Source organism: Nannobrachium achirus, assembly GCF_963921795.1.
Source record: "Nannobrachium achirus genome assembly, chromosome: 8".
Lineage (NCBI taxonomy): Eukaryota > Metazoa > Chordata > Actinopteri > Myctophiformes > Myctophidae > Nannobrachium > Nannobrachium achirus.
The window spans coordinates 34,331,881-34,353,081 of NC_137817.1; the positions used below are offsets into that span (position 1 = coordinate 34,331,881).

Sequence of the window (21,201 nt, forward strand, 5' to 3'; positions counted from 1 at the left end):
AATGGAGCATGCTCTGTCTCCGGGGTATTAGCCCCAGAGCACTGGAGATACTCTTAGATGGACACTGGAGCTGTTGCAGACACTGATGCTTTTCATAGCCCCGAGCTGCGAGCGCTGCCTGCTGCACATGGTTCTTTTTTCCTTTTTCTTTTTTAATGGGAAAGATTCAAGATAGAAAACAGTTAAAATTCTTTCTCTGCCATTATGCTATTTGGGCCATAACTTAAGACAGTGTGACGGGGAATAAACCAGAAGCAGTGCATTTAAGTGCATCTCTCAAGCATGACAGATGCCTATCCAAGCACATGACACACACACACATAGGGAGGGAGAGAGAGAGAGAGAGAGAGAGAGAGAGAGAGAGAGAGAGAGAGAGAGAGAGAGAGAGAGAGAGAGAGACACAGAGAGAGAGAGAGAGACACACAGAGAGAGAGACACAGAGAGAGAGAGAAGAGAGAGAGAAGGGGGTGGGTCTATCATGGTTCTCTATTACTAGAGAGTGATAATACGCACAGAAACAATATCTTGTGGTACAATTATGGTCTCCAGAGAGGACAAGGCTTTCACCGAGCACAGAGGATGGATCAGGCTCAGCAGTCCACTGGCCTCCTAGTGACAGAGAGACGAGAGACAGGGCCATTACAGGCCTGTCAGAGACGGAATAGGGGCTGAGGAATCTAAAACTGCAGGCCTTTAAATGCTCCCCCTATTACCCTTCAGCGACCGGACAAAGTAATGTTGTCTTGGAGAGAAAGATGGCTGGCCTGTTGTTGGCCTGGTTGAGCAGAGTAACCCATGAACTCGTCGGCCAGCATGGCTATTGTGTCTTTGCTGGATTAAATTAGTTGCATCTTAATAGACAGGGGATATTCAGCAGGTTACAGGCGTAAAAGAGTGGGTGTAATTTGTTTTTGTGCAAGCTCCATCTTTTGTTGTTTCCAGAAGGAGAAAGGAGGGACAGGAGGGGGAAAAGAAAGCAAAAACAAAAGAATCTACAGTACATACAGTATTTACACATAGCATATCCATATGTACATGACATGCTGTAGGGTGCAGGAGCATAGCAGCAGGTATCCTGTACATGATACTAGACAGTAAATATTGGACCCTTTCTTCACAAGCAACATTCTGATATTAAAATGATCTTTTTCAGACAGACAAATCAGGAGGAAATGATCTTCCAAGCCTGTCTGTCTGTCAGCAACACACTCTTGCAAGATCAACACTGATAGTAGCACATTTGCGAGATGTGGCATTCACGTGGAGTGACCGTGCCTACTTGGTGTGCCATGTGTGTACCATTTTGTACTAGTAGTAGCGATGTGAGATTGGCTATCTTGGAAAAATATCAAGGATCTAATTTGCCTAAACTTAACCATAATGCCAAACCTGAACCAGCTGCAAGCAATCATCTGATTGCCGTGCTATATTCTAATCTAGGTATTTTTTCTTTCTTGTTATGGTCTTTCTCCTCTGTGGCTTCCTATGTGGCAAACCTGTGCTGACCCTACATCAAAAATCTCAACATCTACTTCACCTCCATGGCCAAAAATCTGGTCAATAAACTGCCCGCTCCATCTGGGCTGTTTGGTGTTAGGCACATCTTGAAATTCTACAGGAACCTTGGGGTATGCAAAGACAACTTTAAACTTGCCACGGTGTCAACTGATGAAGTGTTTAAAAAACTGCGCACCCTACCTCAATTCAAGGCCGCTGGCCATGATAAAATTGCCCCCAAATTTCTCATAGACTCAGCTGCCACCATTGCCCCAAAAAAAAAAAAAATTGTCTATGAACAGGTGGCTAGATATCTTGAAGAGAATAAACTGATCTACGAGTTCCAGTCTGGCTTCAGAGAGTCCCATTCCACAGATACATGCCTCATCTATTTGAATGATTACATCAAACGTGAAATTCACGATGGCAAATATTGTGGCATGGTCATGCTGGACCTCCAGAAGGCATTTGACACCGTCGATCATTCTATTCTGATCGAAAAACTCAAAGCTATTGGTCTTGATAGCACAGCAGTGAGATGGATGCACTCTTACTTGGTGGGGAGGGAACAGATGGTGGAAGTCAACGGAACCCTGTCCCCCCCCCTCCCAGTAAACTGTGGAGTACCTCAAGGGAGTATACTAGGACCACTGTTGTTCTTAATATACGTAAACGACATGTCATCTGCTTGTGACTGCAATCTGTTTCTGTTCGCGGATGACTCGGCTCTCCTAGTCTCAGGCAGAGACATTTTGCAGGTTGAAAAGGCCCTTAACTGTGAACTTAACAAGATCTGCACCTGGCTCAATGACAACAGACTCTCAATTCACCTAGGCAAAACTGAATGTATCCTCTTTGGATCTAGTCAGAAACTTAGCCTAGTTGAGAACTTCACAATTAAAGTAGGTGACACTGTGATAGAAAGAAAAAACCACATCTGCTACCTGGGTTGCATCCTGGAGGCTAACCTATCCAGTGAAAAAATGACCACCAAGGTAATCAATAAAGTCAATCAACGAATTCGCTTCTTGCAAAGAGTTGCCCCACTGATCAATATTAAATCCCGAAAGACACTAGGAGGTGCTCTTATTGGGCCCCTCATTGATTACGGAGTCCTTGTCTGGTATCGCGACGCCCCAGCTGCCTTAAAGCTAAAGCTCCAAACAGCCCAAAACAAACTAATTAGGGTTGTGCTTGGTCTCCCTCCTCTGACCCACCTTACCGAGCATCACCACGAAAGCGTGGGGTGGCTCAAAGTAGCTGACAGAGTACAGCATCTTGCAATGGGCCTGGTGTACAAGATACACTACACCTCCAAGATTCCCATGTACCTGACAAACTACTTCTTAAAGGTCAAGGATGTTCACGATCATAACACCAGAGGCAGCTCCACTAATCATCATCAGCGTAGATTTAACACTAAACAAGGCGCTAACTCGTTCTCCTGCTATACCATCAACATGTGGAACGCCCTTCCACAAGCCCTAAAGGAGAGCAAATCCCTAGCCTCCTTCAAAATTGGTATGAAAAGTCACCTTCAGACAGCAGCTACCCGTGACTTGTAAATAGACTAAGCCCCCATGCTCCCCCCCCCCTTTTTCTTTGTATTCTGCCTTTTGTATTTGATGTTATGCTTTTGAAACTGATATTATCCTAGATAAAGTACTATGTTCTATCCGTCTGTCTTTCAATGTTATATGAGATACTTAAAGTGTGGTTCCTGTGGAAATAAGCCTCGGCTTTCTAGGATCTCCTTTTAGTTGACCTTGTACCAGTGATTTGTACTGTCATGAAACTGTACTTTTTTCTATTGCAAACTTCTAATAAATTCTTCAATCAATCAATCAATCAAACCCTCTGCCCGGGGGATCCGTCATTCCTTCTCCACTTGCTCTTCAGCACGTTCTCTATACAGGATAATAACACCTCTCCCCTCCCATGCATGGCAAAAGGGGAGCAGCATTTGCTGGCCACCTCTACCCAGGCAGGTCAGTAAAGCTGGTTCCATGCTTGTCAAGCCTTCCCTGGCCACGGCCAGGACAATAAATCCCAGGAGGCAGCCCTGTCACAAACGGACATAAGGCCTCTATCCAGGAATGTTGGAATGTAAGCAGATATCAGGGCCCTGATGTGGTGGGGCGCAAGGAGGGGGGAGAGGCGGGTGTGCGCACAGGAGGGGCAATTAAGTGTGTGGCACAGGGAGGAGTGCAGGTGTGTGGACTGGTGATAAGGACAGTGGCGCTACCATTACTCATTCTCCCACCAACAACAGCAAATAGACTGCCAGCAGATGACGGGGCTGCTCTGGCAGCCTCCGAAAGCTTTTCCTCAGCCGGTGGAGAGGAGTGTGTGGCGGAACAGAGGATAAGGAATAGATAGCAACAAAAAGCACATTTCATCACGCCAGGAAAGACAGGGGGAGAAAAATGGTAATATTGTTGAGAGGAGAGTCGTTTAAAGGAAAAACGAGGAGACTCTGCAGGCTGACTCGTTTCAAAGCAATTAAGATTAATTAGGTGTTGCTGGTGGCAATTTATTTTGGAGATAGTGGATATTATTATTGCTAGAGTGCCACATTAAAGGGCCGTACAGCAACATTATTCAAAAGGCATTTATTAAAAACATATGAAAACGGGAAAAATATAATACCATTAGTGGATAAATAAACCTTCTCAAGATATCGAATGAATGAATGAGACTGGATGTACTTCCATTTATCACAGGACAGATGATTCTGAAATAACACAGACAGTAGACATGGCTGTATAAATAGCAACTAGCCATGTAGCTGGGGAAATGCAAAAGTTGCAAAAAACACTTCCTTTTATCTTGCCCAATTTGAATCCACAACAATCCCAGATAAATGTTGAATCAAGAAAATACATTCAGCTAGCTATACCTTCAAAAAGGTTATACTTGCTTTGTTTGACTGCCAATGATTAAATATGTCACCTCACACTTAATGTATTATATTTAGATGGACATACTGTACAGTAGGCTATGTGGCTCCCCATCTTCATCTTTAAAGCCAACCTCCAGCCAGTTGTACTTTCTGTTTACCCCCCTTATTTTCTCACCAATCCGCAGACGGTTGCAGATGGAGATCATACATTGAGGCCAGGTGGACTTGACTGATTCCCAGGAAGGTGATGTCAAGTTCATCATAGTCATGTGATCAAGTCCGATCAGTCTGATATTTCATATTCCATCCTAATTGGCTAATATTGGCTTCCAAAGTTTGCAGGATTGCTCCGTTTTTGAACAAAATGCCTCAAATCGTTAAAGCAGCTTGCGATTACCGTGACATTTGCCACACATATTCCCACTATGTCAAGGAACAAATAGTACTCTTTTCACATTGGCCTGTTATAGCGCCACCAGCAGGTAGACTTTAACACATGTTTGGAACACAATGCCTCAAATCATTCCGACTGCCATGAAAGGTCTAAGATTGATGAAGAACACATGCCACCCTTTTTACATTGGCCTATTATAGCACCACCAGGACGCCTGGCCTGGTGGAGACCTGTGCTCGGAAGAGCATTGCTTCTAGTTGGGAATATTTTTTGAAAATGTTTTTAAATAATAATAATTAAAAACAAAATGTAAGAAACAAAAATTAAGGGACCTGCTTGGGAACCAGTGTCTTAGAATATCACTCACTCCCCTAAAAATGCTGACATACTCTAAAGTTGTCAGTCAGGCACGCGGCCCACGGTTGTGGCACAGCAACAGTCTGCCCTGAGGATCCTAATGGCCTCCTTCGCCGGGTCAGCAGATCTTGCAGTTCCTGGCCTTAGGCTATGGACATCCTGTCGGCCTGTCCTGTCCGCCAGGGCAGCCACAGAGCACGACAAGCAGACGCATGCCATTTCATGTGTAGCAGCATGCATATGGATGCGCAGGTTCGACCACTTGACAAGGGATTGAGACCTGAGCAGGGAGCATCGCTGCTAAGGGACTGGGGAAAAGGGCATCTCTCGGCGGTGACATACTCGTTGTCATCCGTGACATTTATCACTGTCCCCTTCAAATATGTGTACTGCCATTTTGCTCCCAACATTTAGCAAGCAATGCGGGTGGCGATGTGACACAATGCACAGACACGTGGCTAAAGACTTGAACCTGCTGCTAAAAAATGCATAGGGTACGAACCACTTGGGAGGGTGGTGGGGCAGGGGGAAAAAAGAACAGATTGTGGCCATTTCCAATTTCTGCAGAAATAAATCTATAAGCAATTTTTTCCCCTCCTCACTAATATGGCTGTTGGATGCTGATCTCAGCAGTTCCTCATCCCCAGCCGCAGAGCAACGGAACCCAGCCCACCACCCTCTCCCTGGCCTCCAGCAGTGTGGGCGAAGCACTGTGCTACCTCGACTGGGGAATGAACATCTTGGAACACGAGGAGACGAAAATATATATATATATATATATATATATTCTTTTTTTTTTTTTTACTGTACAAACTGAAATTCATACGAATGCAGTAATTTCACTCTGTGCTATTCGTGTATACGAGAGGGGTGGAATAATGTTAGTGGCTCCAGAGAGGCTGCAACAGAGGAAGGGCATGCGCGTTCTCTTGGTGCTGTTGGGACACTAGGGATGGGACAACATTTCATGTCATTGTGACAAAAGAAATTTGCGATTTACGATATCATCGCGATAATCGAAATATCCCCAACATCCATTATTCTGGGGTGGAACGTTTGCCAAATAATTGCAGATCTACAATCGGCTTTGGTAGAGTGAAAAAAAAAACTGTATCAAGTACGTTATTTCCAGGTCTGTGTTACCAATTATAGAGGTAAATGGTACCAGGTATGCAGCTCGGCAAATAAAAGGTAAATTGATCCCAGTGCATGACGGAGGAATAATTTCACGATACATTTTTATCTCCACAATACGATTATTTTGAGTTTTTTTTTATCATGATAAACGATAATAACGATTATCGTCCCATCCCTTGAGGACACCGCGCTGTGAAGACAGGAGAGCAGGACTGGCTTCCTGGCAGGGCCCCGCTGCCACCTCGCTGTTCCATCCCTCTGTCACCTGCTTGGCATGCCCTCTGTTTAATTAGCTGGGAGTAATCAAATGGTAGGAGATTAAGACCCCCCGAAAATACTGTAGGCAGACGATAAATCCACAAGAGGCGTGATGGCCTGGTGGAGAGAAACAAAAGACTGAAATTGTTTATTGTGGGGGGCTACCCGCCCCCCCACCCCACCACACAGAGATAGAGGGCGAGAGACAGAGAAATGTGGGAGTGCTTATCTTCAACACACCAAAGGCACAGTGGACAAAAAACAAGGTCCTAAACAGGGGTGTCGCACCAAATTCTGGGCCCTGGGTACTTTAACTATTGAAAAATAGCAAATATACATCTGCTATTTTTGAAAAATCGTGAAAATGTGTGCGAGTCTTCAAATCCTTTTTTGAAAGACCTATGATCCTATGTCATTTTCACGATGTTTCAAAAAATAGCGGATCTAAAAGCTCGCAGCACGGCAGCTTGTATATCTGCTATTTGTCAATAGCTAAAGTATAAAATAATTCCAGGCCCCTCCACCTTGGGCCCTAATAACTCAGTCCCACTTTTCCCCCCCTTGTGACGCCCCAGGTCCAAAATGAGCTGGTCGAGGAGGGGAGAGGTACTCTTGTAATGTTGCCATTACAAGAGTAACTGGCATTGTCACATTAACACAGCGTATGCCAGGGACGATGCATATGTACACATACCAGTTCATGACCTGTTCATTGGCATAATAAAGTAACAGGGTTTCAGTTTCATCTCATACGGTATGGCGGCCATATTGAAACGCATTTCTCCCATCGCTCATTCACGAGGATCATTGCTTTCAGCTGTTCTCGCTCATCTCCTGTCTACGGCCCGCTCATCTCACAGGGGGCGACGACTCCGTCTCCAGCGTGTGGCAACACTTCTGGATGACCAGCAATCCCTTTGTATGCAATCAATCTCTCTATGCACACATGTACCGGTTTCCTAAAATCAGGTTCAAGCCACAGCTCCTTAATCCACACACAAACTATAAGTGTCTAGTTTTTTGCAGCCTTATTTTCCCTCTGTTCTTCACATGTGTGAAGTGAATAGAGTCGGGCTTTAAAGCGGCAAGAGATGGTGTAATGGTGGATCACAACCACAGTCTGTCAACCACATCTGTCCCATGCGGCAGGGCCTTGTGGGCTGATCTGTGCTGCACTGAGGCTGGTTGCCATTATCGTACAAAAAAAAAAACCTTGCTAATGTGTATGTCAATGAAACTGACGAACCCACAAGAAAAGCCTCCATTAACACATTCATGTCTTCACTGCCGATGAGTGAGTATTAACACACTGATGTCACAACCGAGGCTCCGAAAGGACATCTCAAGTCTGCCTATACGTACAGCGCAATGTGTTCGTGGCGATGTGTGAGTGAAGGATGATATGTCAGTGGTTCCTAAACGTTTTAGGTCGACACCCGAAAGAGAGATTAGGCATTTGCCCGGCTACCAAACTAGAGAAAATAGCAGATCTATAGGCATACAACACATCGCTTCGTTTGTAGATCAGCTATTTTCACTACTTATTAATATATTTTTTATATTTATGGAATTTCTTAGATTTGTTTGTTTTTAAAATGTACAAATGTATTTTAGATTTTCTTTTAATCTTTTGAAATATATATATGTAATGCATCGCTTCGCTTGTAGATCAGCTATTTTCACTACTTATTAATATATTTTTGATATTTATGGAATTTCTTAGATTTGTTTGTTTTTAAAATGTATAAACGTATTTTAGATTTTCTTGTGCATGTGGGTGAATTTGTTCTCCATCCTCCAGTCGTAGAGCTGGGCGGTGGGCTAAGCCCCCTTGTCTTTACCCCCCACTCATCATCACCAGAGCTGGAACAGGTGTAACTGGGATTGCACAGTACACACACGCTCCATGTGGCCCCTCTATCTGTATCAAACATTTACACGTGTGCACACACACACACACACACACACACACACACACACACACACACACACACACACACACACACACACACACACACACACACACACACACACACACACACACACACACACACACCATGTGTGCTGGAAGCATAGCCATGTGCTCCCACACAACCTTGACCTTTTCCCAGGGAAACAGGGGGTGCAGTGGGATCAGAGGGAGGGTGCGGGGGAGGTAGGTGGGGGGTGGGGGGTGGGGGGGGGGGGGGAGGGGGGGGTTGAGGGAGTTGCGGCGGCACGGTGACTGGGAGGTTAGAACGTGGGGCTGAATTTAAGAACAAGCACCAAAGAGGGAATCGGGTATCATTTGCCAAGTGATGCGTGGCTAAAAACGTGACCTTTGATCAAGTAAAGAGTAAAGGAGAGGCGACGTTAAGGGAGGACTGATGGCAAAGACTAGTAGGATAAAAAGGCTGACCTCAGCTGAGCTGCAGTTGAGGTCAGTCTAAGGGCACTTTCACACCTCCACACTACTCGTTTGGAGCAGAATCAAACTCTGCACTGTTTACCCTGCTCCTCCTCGGACACAAACAAACACATTGCAGGTGACATCACAGAGACATCCCAAAGTGGTTCTGCTCTGCTTTCACCTGCCGACCACCCCTGCTAATGAACAGTAGTAGCGGAGGGTCCGGGCCAGATGTGGCTTTTAGAACTTCAGTGCCAGGGAAGAGTAAACCAAGGCCTACGCAAGAAAATGACTAATTAATGCCTTATTCAGGGTAAATACAGTCTGTGCCACATGTGTGTACACTAAGATACGTGATACTGTGGTCTGTGGTGGTATCTGTGGCACAGCTATGCTGTATGCACAGAAAAAAAACATAAGCCACGGTGTTTTCGCTCTGCCTTTGTTTTAGCTAAGAGTCAGTGGGCGAGACAGGCCTTCCTGGCTTTGATGAGTGTAATTATGCTTTAAAGAGTGCCGCAGGAGTAAATTCATTATCCAGCCAGCTAGCTGTGGCTGCCCGCTCTCTCCATCTCAGTCTCCCCCGGCTCCACACACAGACAGAGCCCGCAGACACACGCACATGCACACGCACACACACATACACACACACACACAGCATGCTCCCCACAGACCAGCCACCGCTACAGGGCTACAGCTCTGCATCTCTGCAGCCACAGCCCCCTCTCTCATCCAAACTCTGGAACTCTCAATGCAATCCCGCTGATATTGGATGAGAGCATGGAAAAAAAGTCACGCGCACACACGTATGCACACGCACGCGCACACACACACGCACAGAAATACTACAACTACACACACACACACAATCTCAAAAACACCCACCCACATTGCTTTAGGGCTGTAATCTCTGCTTCTTCCTGGGGGTTCTCAGCCAGGAAAAAAAAAACATTGGAATAACAATGACCCCAATTTCCACCCACACACATACTGTATATCAACATACATGCAATACACTGAGATCCTCATTTGCCACGGTAAAGGAAATACATCTACAAAGACATAAATTACATAAACCATAGCCGGCATGTATAAACAATTAAACTCTTAATATTAACATATGAGTCTGCTGTTCTTGATGCTTTATAAGATACACAGTTGGGGTCATTTGTAAAATGTATGCGATTGATTCCCTGCACCAAACGGTCACATTTGGAGGACAAAATTGGAATTGAGTGAAGGGTCTCTCAGGAGGCTGACCCAAGGGTATTGACCGGCAGAATGTATTTCTTAGTTGTGGAGTGAAGCGGTACTTGAAACGATGTGTGACAACTTCAGTGTTGTGTGTGTGCGCACGTGTGTGTGTGTGTGTGTGTGCAAGGGTTGACACTAAGGTCTCAGAGGCACTTGCCCATCGGGCAAGTACAGGTCATGTTCTACTTGCCCGAAGGTATTGCCCACTTGCCCGAAAAGTAAATTAAATGATAGGTACGATTTTAATTACCGCTCAATTTAACACTTATTTCTTTACTTTCTGAGGCTGTGCGATAAAATGTCATACCTCAATACCTCCAAATACCAAATACTTTAGCTATGATTGAATATGTCTATGGTTTCACACTTGTTATTTCATATTTTTAAATGTAGCAACAGTAAAAACAGCATAGGTAAATAGTGCTCTTATTTTACATTCCACAGACCAGAAGACACAGGGCACTGGCCACGTTCAGGTGTTTAGACAGATATCTGGTGTTGTGTTTATAGACATTTGTGTCCCCTCTCAAATGAGCACTTGCCCTGTCGGGCAACCTGAAAGCCAACTTCACCTGCCCTGACGTTTTATTTACCTGCCGGGGGCAGGTGGGCAAGCCTTAGTGTCAATGCCTGGTGTGTGTGTGTGTGTGTGTGTGTGTGTGTGTGTGTGTGTGTGTGACTAAACTACATTTTATCTTGCGGTCCCCAGATCCTCTTGTCCTTTTTCTGCTCCAGAGATCCTACCAATCGAAGCCCTCACAGCAGGGGCATGTTGGGTACTAACACTCCATCTGCAAAGGGCCACGCCTTCATATTCATCCCTGTGTGTGTGTGTGTGTGTGTGTGTGTGTGTGTGTGTGTGTGTGTGTGTGTGTGTGTGTGTGTGTGTGTGTGTGTGTGTGTGTGTGTGTGTGTGTGTCTGTGTCCGTGCGCCCGTGCGTGTGCTTTTGAACTCATGTTACACTAGACAAGTGTCTTTTGCAGTGCCGCCGATACCGAGTTTCACAGCCGTGGCCTTTCAATCTCTGATCCATTCATCATGTGTCAGATTGCGTGCCTATATGCGAAGCTGCGACCATTTTACAAGGCTCCCACGCAGGCGGCGAGTCAGTCAGTGAGACAGCATGTCCGTAGCAAAATGTCTGCACCCTCTGCTCTCATCCCCTCTGCCCTGCATGTCAGCCCCAGCCTCTATGAGGATTCATCATGCATCTTTAAGAGCCGATCAAGGGGAAAACACCTCCCTCTCGCTTCCTCCCCATCTTCCTCTCCCTCTCTCACTCCCCCTCTTCCATCTCTCCTCGTCCTCCTCATCTAACATTAATGGCTGTTGGTTTTTTAATGAGGATGTGGGTGTCCCTGTGCAGCGCGTCCACAGAGGGGGCTTGCGAGTGGGTGTGGGGTGGAGGAGTCAGGACTGGTTGGAAAAAGAAAAACACATCCCCCCGGCTGTGAAGCTCAAACATGGGCGTAGCGGGGTGAGACTGAGCGAGTGAGGGTTGGGAGGGAGGGGGGGATTCACTCTCTCATGGTAAATATTGCCATGCCCTCCTCCAGCCTTCAAGGAGCGAAAAACAAGCCCACCACAGCATTCTTCTTCTTCTCTCTTCTTCACAGCGCATACAAGCATGAGAACCAACGAGTAGAGTGTGTGATGTTATCTGCTATAGCAGAGGCTTAGACTCTTTAAAAACAAAGCATAGCAAGGAAAAAAAACATTTGCATGTTGTTATATCATTGCTCCTTCATTTGATCTTACACAGTAAAACCCACTCTTGAATAATGAATTTGTAACTCTGAATTAACACTACATATTTTACTGTGTCATTTTGAGTTTAGAAGTCCAATTGGGAGGAGAACAAAAAGATTATTACATGTTCTTTTAATGTGGAAAAATATTTTCGCAGGAATGTTTCACAGGAATTAGTTTAGGGTTCTTTTCATTTACCTGTACCTTTTGTCTTCCTTATCCTACATATCTGCTGATAACCTCAGAAAACAATACAAAGCATGCCAGCCATGGTACCATGATTAGCTAGAGCGGTTTACCTTCAGTACTTTGGCCTTGGTGGCAACCGTTTGTGTGTGTGCCCCCCCCCCCCCCCCCCCCAACAAACAAACACGCAAATCAACCAGTGTGACCAGGTGACGATCCACTGTGGGAAGGGGCATGCATTTTAAACAACAGGCAAAGGACCGTGGATATCTGTAAACACAGCTTTTCTACTGATTACTGCCACAAAATGTTCAGCATGCTGCATTCTGCATGTTTCATTCTGCCTCCATTGCAGCGCACTGGTCTAACAACTACAGGCACAGGCAGATGTAATCAACTAAAAGACCAAACAGGCCCACCCAGTGATGGACAACCTATAGGCAAAATTCATAATCACCATAGGTACAGTGAATCTGCATTCCAAGATTAGGTGTTTTTACTAATTATGGCATTGGAAACACACTTTACTCATTGCATAAATATACGTTCAAATAATAATGGTTTTGTTTGGGTCATAATTCATTTTCAATATTATTAATGGTGTTTCTGAATACCATTCATCTGTCAAGAGGTTGACATAATTGCATGCCACAAGTGACAGAAGTAACAGAATGCAGAGACATTCTTAGAGATAATGTAACGGCAAAATTAAAATGCTAATTATCAACAAGAGCCCACAATAGGCAGACACAATGCTTTATCGTTCTAATAGTACAAAGAGAGCCTGTTTGTGCGCATATTGTGTGTGTTTAAAGGGGGAGGGGTTATTACCCTTCGGTAACCTCTTGCAGTTCCTATTTGTGAACTCAGCTAAGCGTTTACTGCTACACGTTCCTTAATAACGGTTACATATTTACAGTCTAATAGGAAGCCACTCAGCTGTGGCCACAAAATGGACTTTTCCCCTTTTCTGCCCACCTTTCTTTTGTGAGCAGTAATGCTGCTGCAAACACTTACCAGCTGCTACAGTTCTAGCCACTTACAGGGAGAAAAGCAATAGATGGGAGGATTGGAAAAAGACATTAAGGGAAGAGGGGAACTTGACAGTGGAGAGGGAATTTATTTAGTGGACCCCACTAGCAGGTGGGTATTTTATCAGGACATTGGCTAACAAATAGAAATGTATGGTGATGACTAGGGGGGTCTAATTAAGGGGGCAGAGAGGGTGCACGACGGACTCAGGAGCAGATTTATTTAGGATTTACAGCTCCTTTTTAAATGCCAACAACAACAACAAAACAGCTTGTCCAATTTTATTAAGGTGCCAAGCTGGTTAAATGAGAGAAAAGTTGCTTTTGTTTTAGCAGTTTGTTTGTCTGCGCGTGGCGTACATTCATGATGTCCCGTGAGATTGCAGATGAGTGGGTTTTTTAAAAACATTCTGTATGTGTGTGGGTTGGAGGTTAGGGTTGGTCACTATTTTAGCTACTTTGGGTGTATTGAGCTGCTATTGTTGCATTTTAACCTGAAGCATGACTCGATTTAATGCATGTGTATTTTAGGGAATTCTGATATTGAGCAGGAGAGAATGGAACTGTATTTATATGACCTGATAAAGATCTATTCGTAGAATGTATTGAACAAAAAGGATGTACAGAATCCAAATGAAAAATAATTGTACAGTATACAACCAGTACGACTCCCTAATCGGGAGATAAGCGACCGCCAGGTCGCATGTCTGCAAAAAGCAACCTCATGGTGGCGCTAGAAGAGGGGCATGTGAGAAATCAGAGGCGGAGGTTGCCAGCCAAGGAGTGTGTGTGTGCAAAGTTTGGCATGGATAGGGGCAACGGTGCCGGAGATAAGAGTGGGGCCAAAGACGGAGGGACTGACTGACTGACAGATAGACAGACAGACAGACAGACAGACAGACAGACAGACAGACAGACAGACAGACAGACAGATCTTTCTCTTCTGATTGGCAGAGGTGCAAGTGGCCTTTGGAGAGAGCAGAGGCAATCCAGGACACAAACTATGGCCTCATTGGAGGCAAGAAACATCTTAATCCCATTATCCCTGGCACCCCTATTTTGGGCAAACATAAAAAAAGAAAGGAATGGGGGAAAAAAGTAGATCTACTAGCTTGTGACTTCTACGGTTGTGCTCAACGTTATTCAACCCCCTCCCTCTGCAAATCTGGTTTATTGGCTAAATTCACAAACTGACAACTGACAATGACATAAATAAATCATACGAGAACAATGTAAATAGCTCAACAAAAGTTACATTTGTTGTGTTCTTTTCCAAATTCAATGCTAAATGCCACTATTGCCACACTAACCCTTTTAAATATTCAACTATTAATTACACCTGAAAACATCTGTAATAAACTGCAATCGATTAATCAAGGGCTTAAATAGTTGCATCAGATGTGCAATCTGGACCGACTAGAAGTTTGTTGACTTGTAGAATGTGATTAGAGCAGTTAGAAACATGGCTAACTATAAGGAATGGTCAGAAAAGTTCAGAGAAGAGATTATTGCTTTTTACAAAAAAGGAAAAAATATAAAACAATTGCAAAGACACTGAATGTTCCAAAAAGTACAGTTTTGAGCATAGTTCACAAGTTCAGTGATTACACTAATGAACAAATTTGTCTTGAATAATTTCGAGCACAACTGTATATATAGGGCTGAAGTGGTTAAATAGCTGCAGTGCATTACAATTAAGTGACTGGTGGTGTTAATACGCTGCTAAATTTGCAGGGCCACACTATTTTACAGCCCTGATGGTAATTTTTGGCACACTTATGGTAAATGTACCTCTCTGACATCCAGAATATATAGATAGAGGACTCTCTGTAGACAAGAGTTGCATCAGACTTTAGATTACACTGACAGATCCATAACGATTAAATTATATATTACAATAAAACCCCATCCAAGGTCAGAATCTTCAGTTATTATATACATCTCTGAGAAAGATATGACAAATTCTACGAAAAACAGTGTGATGAAGAAAGAATTTGTATGTTTTCCAGACCTTTAATCTATTAGTGCTCTGCTATGAAATGACACAAAAGACACTTGTTTGATGTATTTGTAGAGCTCTCAACCTTGCTCCCATGGTACACTCAAAGAGTTGAGTGCACACGTGCGCACACGCACGCACACACAGAAGCGAGAGCCTGAAATTACATGCAACAAAGACACCGAGAACTACTAGCTGCCAATTAAATAAGGGAAATGGCCTTCATCATTGTATGATGAATGGACCACCCCATTAGTGCATAATGCTGTAATGCTGCACCCGCCCGCCGCCTCTACCTGCGTGTGTGTGTGTGTGTGTGTGTGTGTGTGTGTGTGTGTGTGTGTGTGTGTGTGTGTGTGTGTGTGTGTGTGTGTGTGCGTGCGTGTGCGTGTGTGTGCGTGAGTGCGTGCGTGCATGTGTGTGTGTGTGTAAGTACTGTATGAGAGAGGGGGTATATAGGGGAGTGTGTGAGGCAATGCTATTGTCCCTGGGGTGCAATAGAGAGAGTATCCATCGCTCTCTCTCCTCCCTCTGAGTGATAATTCTGGTGCAATTCAGGCAAGAGTGGGACGGGCAGCGCTGGGTGCTGTGATGAAGCACTCTGGCCTTTAGAAATTCATTTCCACCCAGCATTCATCTCATTCCCATTCACCATCGGCCTACAACACCCTGCACCCACGGCCATGTGCTCTGCCGAGCGCCGCTACAAACCTATATGCTCCATATTCACAGAAAATCTGATTTAGAAAGAAAAGGCTCCACGCAAGTCCCAGAGAACTCTTAAAAAAACAAAACCAAACACAAACAAAGCATAGTAAGATTAAAGGACAATGGTGTTAGGGCAGGGGTCTTCAACGTGTTCAGGCCAAGGTCCCCTTAGTTGAGAGAAAGATGAAGCAGGGACCCCCCACAACCTGTTCATAGATTCCATATAGTTTCATTGTTTGACAGCACAATCAGTGTATTTTGGATTCATGTCAATTTGTGTTTTCAGATATTTAACCACTTGAACCATCAATAATTAATAAACTTGACCTTTCACTATGTACTGAATCTGCTCTTTTTCTCCTCTACACCAAAGCTCTTAGCCGAAAATAAATAAAATGCTATTTTTGGCTAAACTTCTCGGAATATGGACCCCTGTGTTAGGGGATTGTGAGTGAGGGGAGAGCTTTTCTAAAGTCAGTGGTGGTGTTTAGGTCCGCTGCATTGTGGAGCATATGTCCAGGGGAGGATCCGTCACGAATCTGACAGTTTTCATGGCTTAATGAAGACTGCAATCTGTTTTGCTATGCACCAGAGAACAGTATGCCATGGCACACAGACAGATAGACAGGCTGGGGATGGCCTTGGCTGCCAGGCAGGAGAAGTACTGCTCAATGCCAGGTGCAGGGTGACCCACAGATATATATAGCCCTAATACTACATCAAGAGCATGTCAAGATTTCCTTGAAAATACTTAATGACGTCGCAAGACTGTTAAGAGACGAATGAACCAAGGGCAGAGCGAGCAACGAAAGCTTTCTGTTCCAACCGCTCCTAACAAAGGGCTTGCTACTCAGTGCTCAATGTTTCGATCCAGTAGATGAGCAGGTGGACCCCACTCCTTTCTATGGTTCCAAGAGACTACCCTCAAGACAAACATGTCCCCTAAAACATCGGCCTAGTGGCCAGTCTAAGTCTGCCCATCACACACACTACTCTCACCCAGCAACCATTTCCTTGCACCATCCTTCCATTTAGCAGTCCATCCCGATTTACCCCTTCTCCCCCAATTGCAGACACTGAGAGAACAAGGCACAGAGTGGGCATGCCTCAGCTTGGTATCTAGCTCCGCCTGTCCTTCTGTGCAATCACCCTGAGCCAAAACATCAGGATATCCCCTCCCGAAAAAAATAAATAAAGAGTTATGGGATGGGCTGCACACTTGGCTCTGCCGCAGTGCCACATAAGTTCCATACGGCCAGTCTTCCTGGCAGACTGAAGGGTCCCCGGCCGCTTTCATTTGCCAATTGGTGCCACCCCACTCCCAAGCTCTGTGCCCGCATCCGCCCACAGCTGCCATTCAGCAAAACCATGGGAGATGTCATTAATATGTAAGTGTTAATAGGTGGAGCTACACACTAATTGCAGACTGGAACGGGATCATGTTTAATATTAGAATCCATTACGCTCCGACTGCTGTGAGCAGAGGCAAATGAATTAAGACAACACATTATTTACCCGTGCACAGGGCAAATGGAGACTGACAGCCCCGAGAAGGTTGACACTCAACATGGCAGCTGTTGCTCACATCTGTTGGCTCCCCTGTCTGTGGCGCTTCGCGGCCCTTTGATAGGAGCCACTCCTGTAATTAGTTGATTTCCCTCTGTTTCACCGCTCAGCCCGATGTGGTCTCCAACACAAAGACTGGGCTGCTGCGTGGAACCCATGTGTACCAGCATTTCTTGAGTAAAACAAGGTGTGAATGCTAGAACCGCTGAGCACATTCAGAAATACGCTGAGTATACAGCATGAGCCTACTATGTCTGTCATGATCATTTTAGATCTTAATCATTCAGACCAGTTGGTGAAACGAGGTATCGTCCGCGTGACTGAATATGTATGTCTGACATCTACATTCTCAACTAGTCATCAATACGCATGGCAAGACAGAAAAATTGAATACAAGGACAAAAATAAGAGAAAAAGACAGTGACACATTTTTCCCTCCCTCCCCCTTCTTTCATAAAGTCCCTAATGAGCATGTCACTGGCAGAATTAATTTCTTATTGTTTAATTGATCCCCAAACAGCTCTCATCCATCACAAGGCTTTTCAATATCTTACTCTTTTAATCTCCTTCTGCCCCTCATCATAATTCTACAGCACAGGCCATTACACACAGAGAGATGAGAGAGGATTGGTAGCATCTTTAATATTGCCTACACGCAAACATGGAGTGGATAGTGCGTGCGCGACTGCGCGCGCACACACACACACACACACACACACACACACACACACACACACACACACACACACACACACACACACACACACACACACACACACACACACACACACACACACACACACACACACACAGAATCTAATCTGCTTGCATTAAATATGAATACAAACTAGCAGAGCAGTTGATGCAGCAATAGCATAGACTCAAGGAATGAGAGCCGATGCACCAGGGAATGCATGAACATCTGTGCTTCATTAATGATTCCTGATGCAGCTCACAAGCTACTGTAATATTCACAAGGGCTGCAAGCAACCAGAGTATTTGGGATGTGTTTGGGATGTCTTACTAAGTAAAGTCAGCAGTAGGCTAGTATGTTGCTCTGCAGCAGTGATTCGCACATTTCGGAAGATAGTGAGAAGAGAAACCAAGTAAAATAAAGATATTTTTTTAAAGGTGATGTAATAATACTGAATAATAAGGAACCACTGAAGAACGCTATGGGGGTCTACGAAACCCACTTTGCACTGAAACCTATTGGTTGTGTAAATATAACGTAATGAATATTTAGTTGTGTACTGTAGCAGCAGTGAATAATATTTATTTAGCTGTGTAACCACAGTGAATGATGCCTACTTGGCTGTGTAACAACAGAGTAATGTTGAGTCGGCGGTGCGGGTAATGCTTGCTTGGCTTGTGCAACAGAGTAATGGCTGTATCCTTTTTTTAGATGCAGGAGCGATAGCGGAGAGCGTCATTGTGTCTCGGCACGGCACCCACCGACACACCCATCCCAGGGGCGACCGCAGCGCCTGTCCCGTCCCTGACACGGCAACATAATGAATGGCCCGGCTAATGAAGGTTTACTAATTGATTATGGAGCAAACAGAGTATTACTCACCCAATGATGGCAGCTCGCTGGGCAGCTGGGACACCTCGTCAATGCTTTTCCAAAGCCAGCCGAGGCCCATGGTCTTATTTGACCAGTAGGGACACTGGGCGGTGGTGGTGGTGGTGGTGGGCTTATGTTTTAGTTACTGTTTTAGTTACTGTTTCCCAAACTCTCAGTCGGGACTCATTTGTGGGTCATGAACCACTTTTTATGAGTCATGACTCGAGTAAAAATCCCATTTCTTTAACTTTTTGTGATCTGCTATTTTCACTACTTTGGGTCCCGGGGAAACGTCTAATCTCTCTTTCGGGTCTCGACCTGAAAAAGTTTGGGAACCACTGTTTTAGAATACATCCTGTCCCATTATCCCCTCCCCATGTTTTACACCATGTTCCTACACCGCATATCTCTCAGTGTATCCAATAGTAATTAATCCCCACAAATGAATATGCCGTACATCTTGCTATGGGCATACACCAAAGTCAACCAGGTGTGTCCGCAGTTACGAGAGCCTGAATGAGGTATGGGGGGGTTTCAAGGATTTAGACTAGAAGCTTGTTGTTCAACGAAGCAGATAAAAAGGCTGCTAAGACTGTGGGTGTACGACGTGGAGGGCCCATTCTCTTTGATTAACTAATTAGTAGACATTATCAAGACTAAACAGAAGTCATTACAAGTAGACCTGGGTGAGGAGGCGCTCATTTCCCCATGGACCCCCCCCCCCCCCCCCCTCTCTCTCTCTCAGGTCCTGCACACTCCTCTGCTGCCCGGGCCACCTATTCAATCTATAACAACTAATTCCACCTTCTTTAATGAAGCTCTAATTGACTTTTGTGAGCTGAAAGTGAGGCGGCTGATCCGCCTTGTATGCTTTGATTGTGAATCACTGGAGTGATATAGGGGTTACAAACAATGCAAATCACGCTTCTCGAACCCCCCTTCTCTCGTGCTCTGTCATTCACCTCCTCGTAAAATATCCTCCAGCACATGTAGACACATGTCAAACAGCCTAGCCCTTTTTTGTGACGTCCTATTATCCCGGTTCTCATCTTTCACCGACCCCCTTTCATCTCTCTCCCCTCTGCGAATTCTGTAACGTCACGGATGACTCACAGCAAACTGATGCTGAACTCTGGGTTAGGGGTTAAGCACTTGTGCAAACTTGTGAGAATCTTTACCTGTTTGCAATGCTATCCTGCGCTAAATGAGAGGTCACAGCGCCGGAGCTAAACACGCAGTATCAGGGCGAGTATATGTTTATGGCACGTTAGAGGAGGAGGACTTTGACATCATACAGCCGTTGGGTTCGTGAATGCATACCCACACTTAGGGATGGGACGATATGAAAATTTCATACCACGATTATTGTGACAAAATAAATTGCGATTTACAACATTATCGCGATAATCCAAATCCATTATCCTGGGCGGAACATTTGCCAAAAAATAGCAGATCCACAAGATTGTAGATCGGCTATTTTTTGGCAAAGAAATTTGATAGAGTGAAAAAAAAGACTGTATCAAGTACGTATATTACCTTTTACCAATTATAGAGGGTTTAAGTGGTACCAGATATGTAGCTCGGGAAAAAATAAAAGGTGAATTGAGTGTGCATGACGGAGGACGATATCACGATAAATAAAGATCTTCACAATATGATTATCGTGAGCGTTTTTTTTTATCACGATAAACTATAATATGGCTTATCGTCCCATCCCCAACCCACACTGGTCTCTGCTGCTGAGCTCAGATGTGTCCTCAGGCTCACAGGCAGGGGGCCAAGCCATAATCAAGAAATCATCATAATTCGCTCTAATCATACGCAAAGAAAGGCAAAATGACTGAAATTAAAAAATCTGAGCTTACAGTAGCTTGTTATTTTCCACACACTTTCATAATAGATGTTTACTGTACTTGGGTTCGCAATTTAAGTGTTCTGAGCCAAATTGGACGAGCTATATGGCTTGCTGGTGGGCCAAGCACACAAACAAATAGACACGACAACACACGCGCGCACGTTGGTGCAGATGCTTAAATATGTTGTTGGTGTGTAATGAGGGGGTGATGGGGCAGTGTTGTGATTGGTCAGGGTGTTGCAGGACCACGCTCCCAGTTGGAGGCATTCGGTAGCTCAGCTGCACTGGGAGAGGGGAGGAGGAGGATGGATAAAGGCCAGGCCAGAAAGGGCCGTTCTGGTCTAATTAAGT

General features: G+C 44.8%; 1 protein-coding gene across 6 annotated transcripts in view; it reads right to left on the reverse strand.

The window, feature by feature from the left end:
* The window catches only part of robo2 (roundabout, axon guidance receptor, homolog 2), a 226,244-nt gene that overhangs the window by 161,012 nt on the left and 44,031 nt on the right, over nt 1-21,201 (reverse strand). The gene's annotated exons all lie outside the window — the stretch shown is intronic.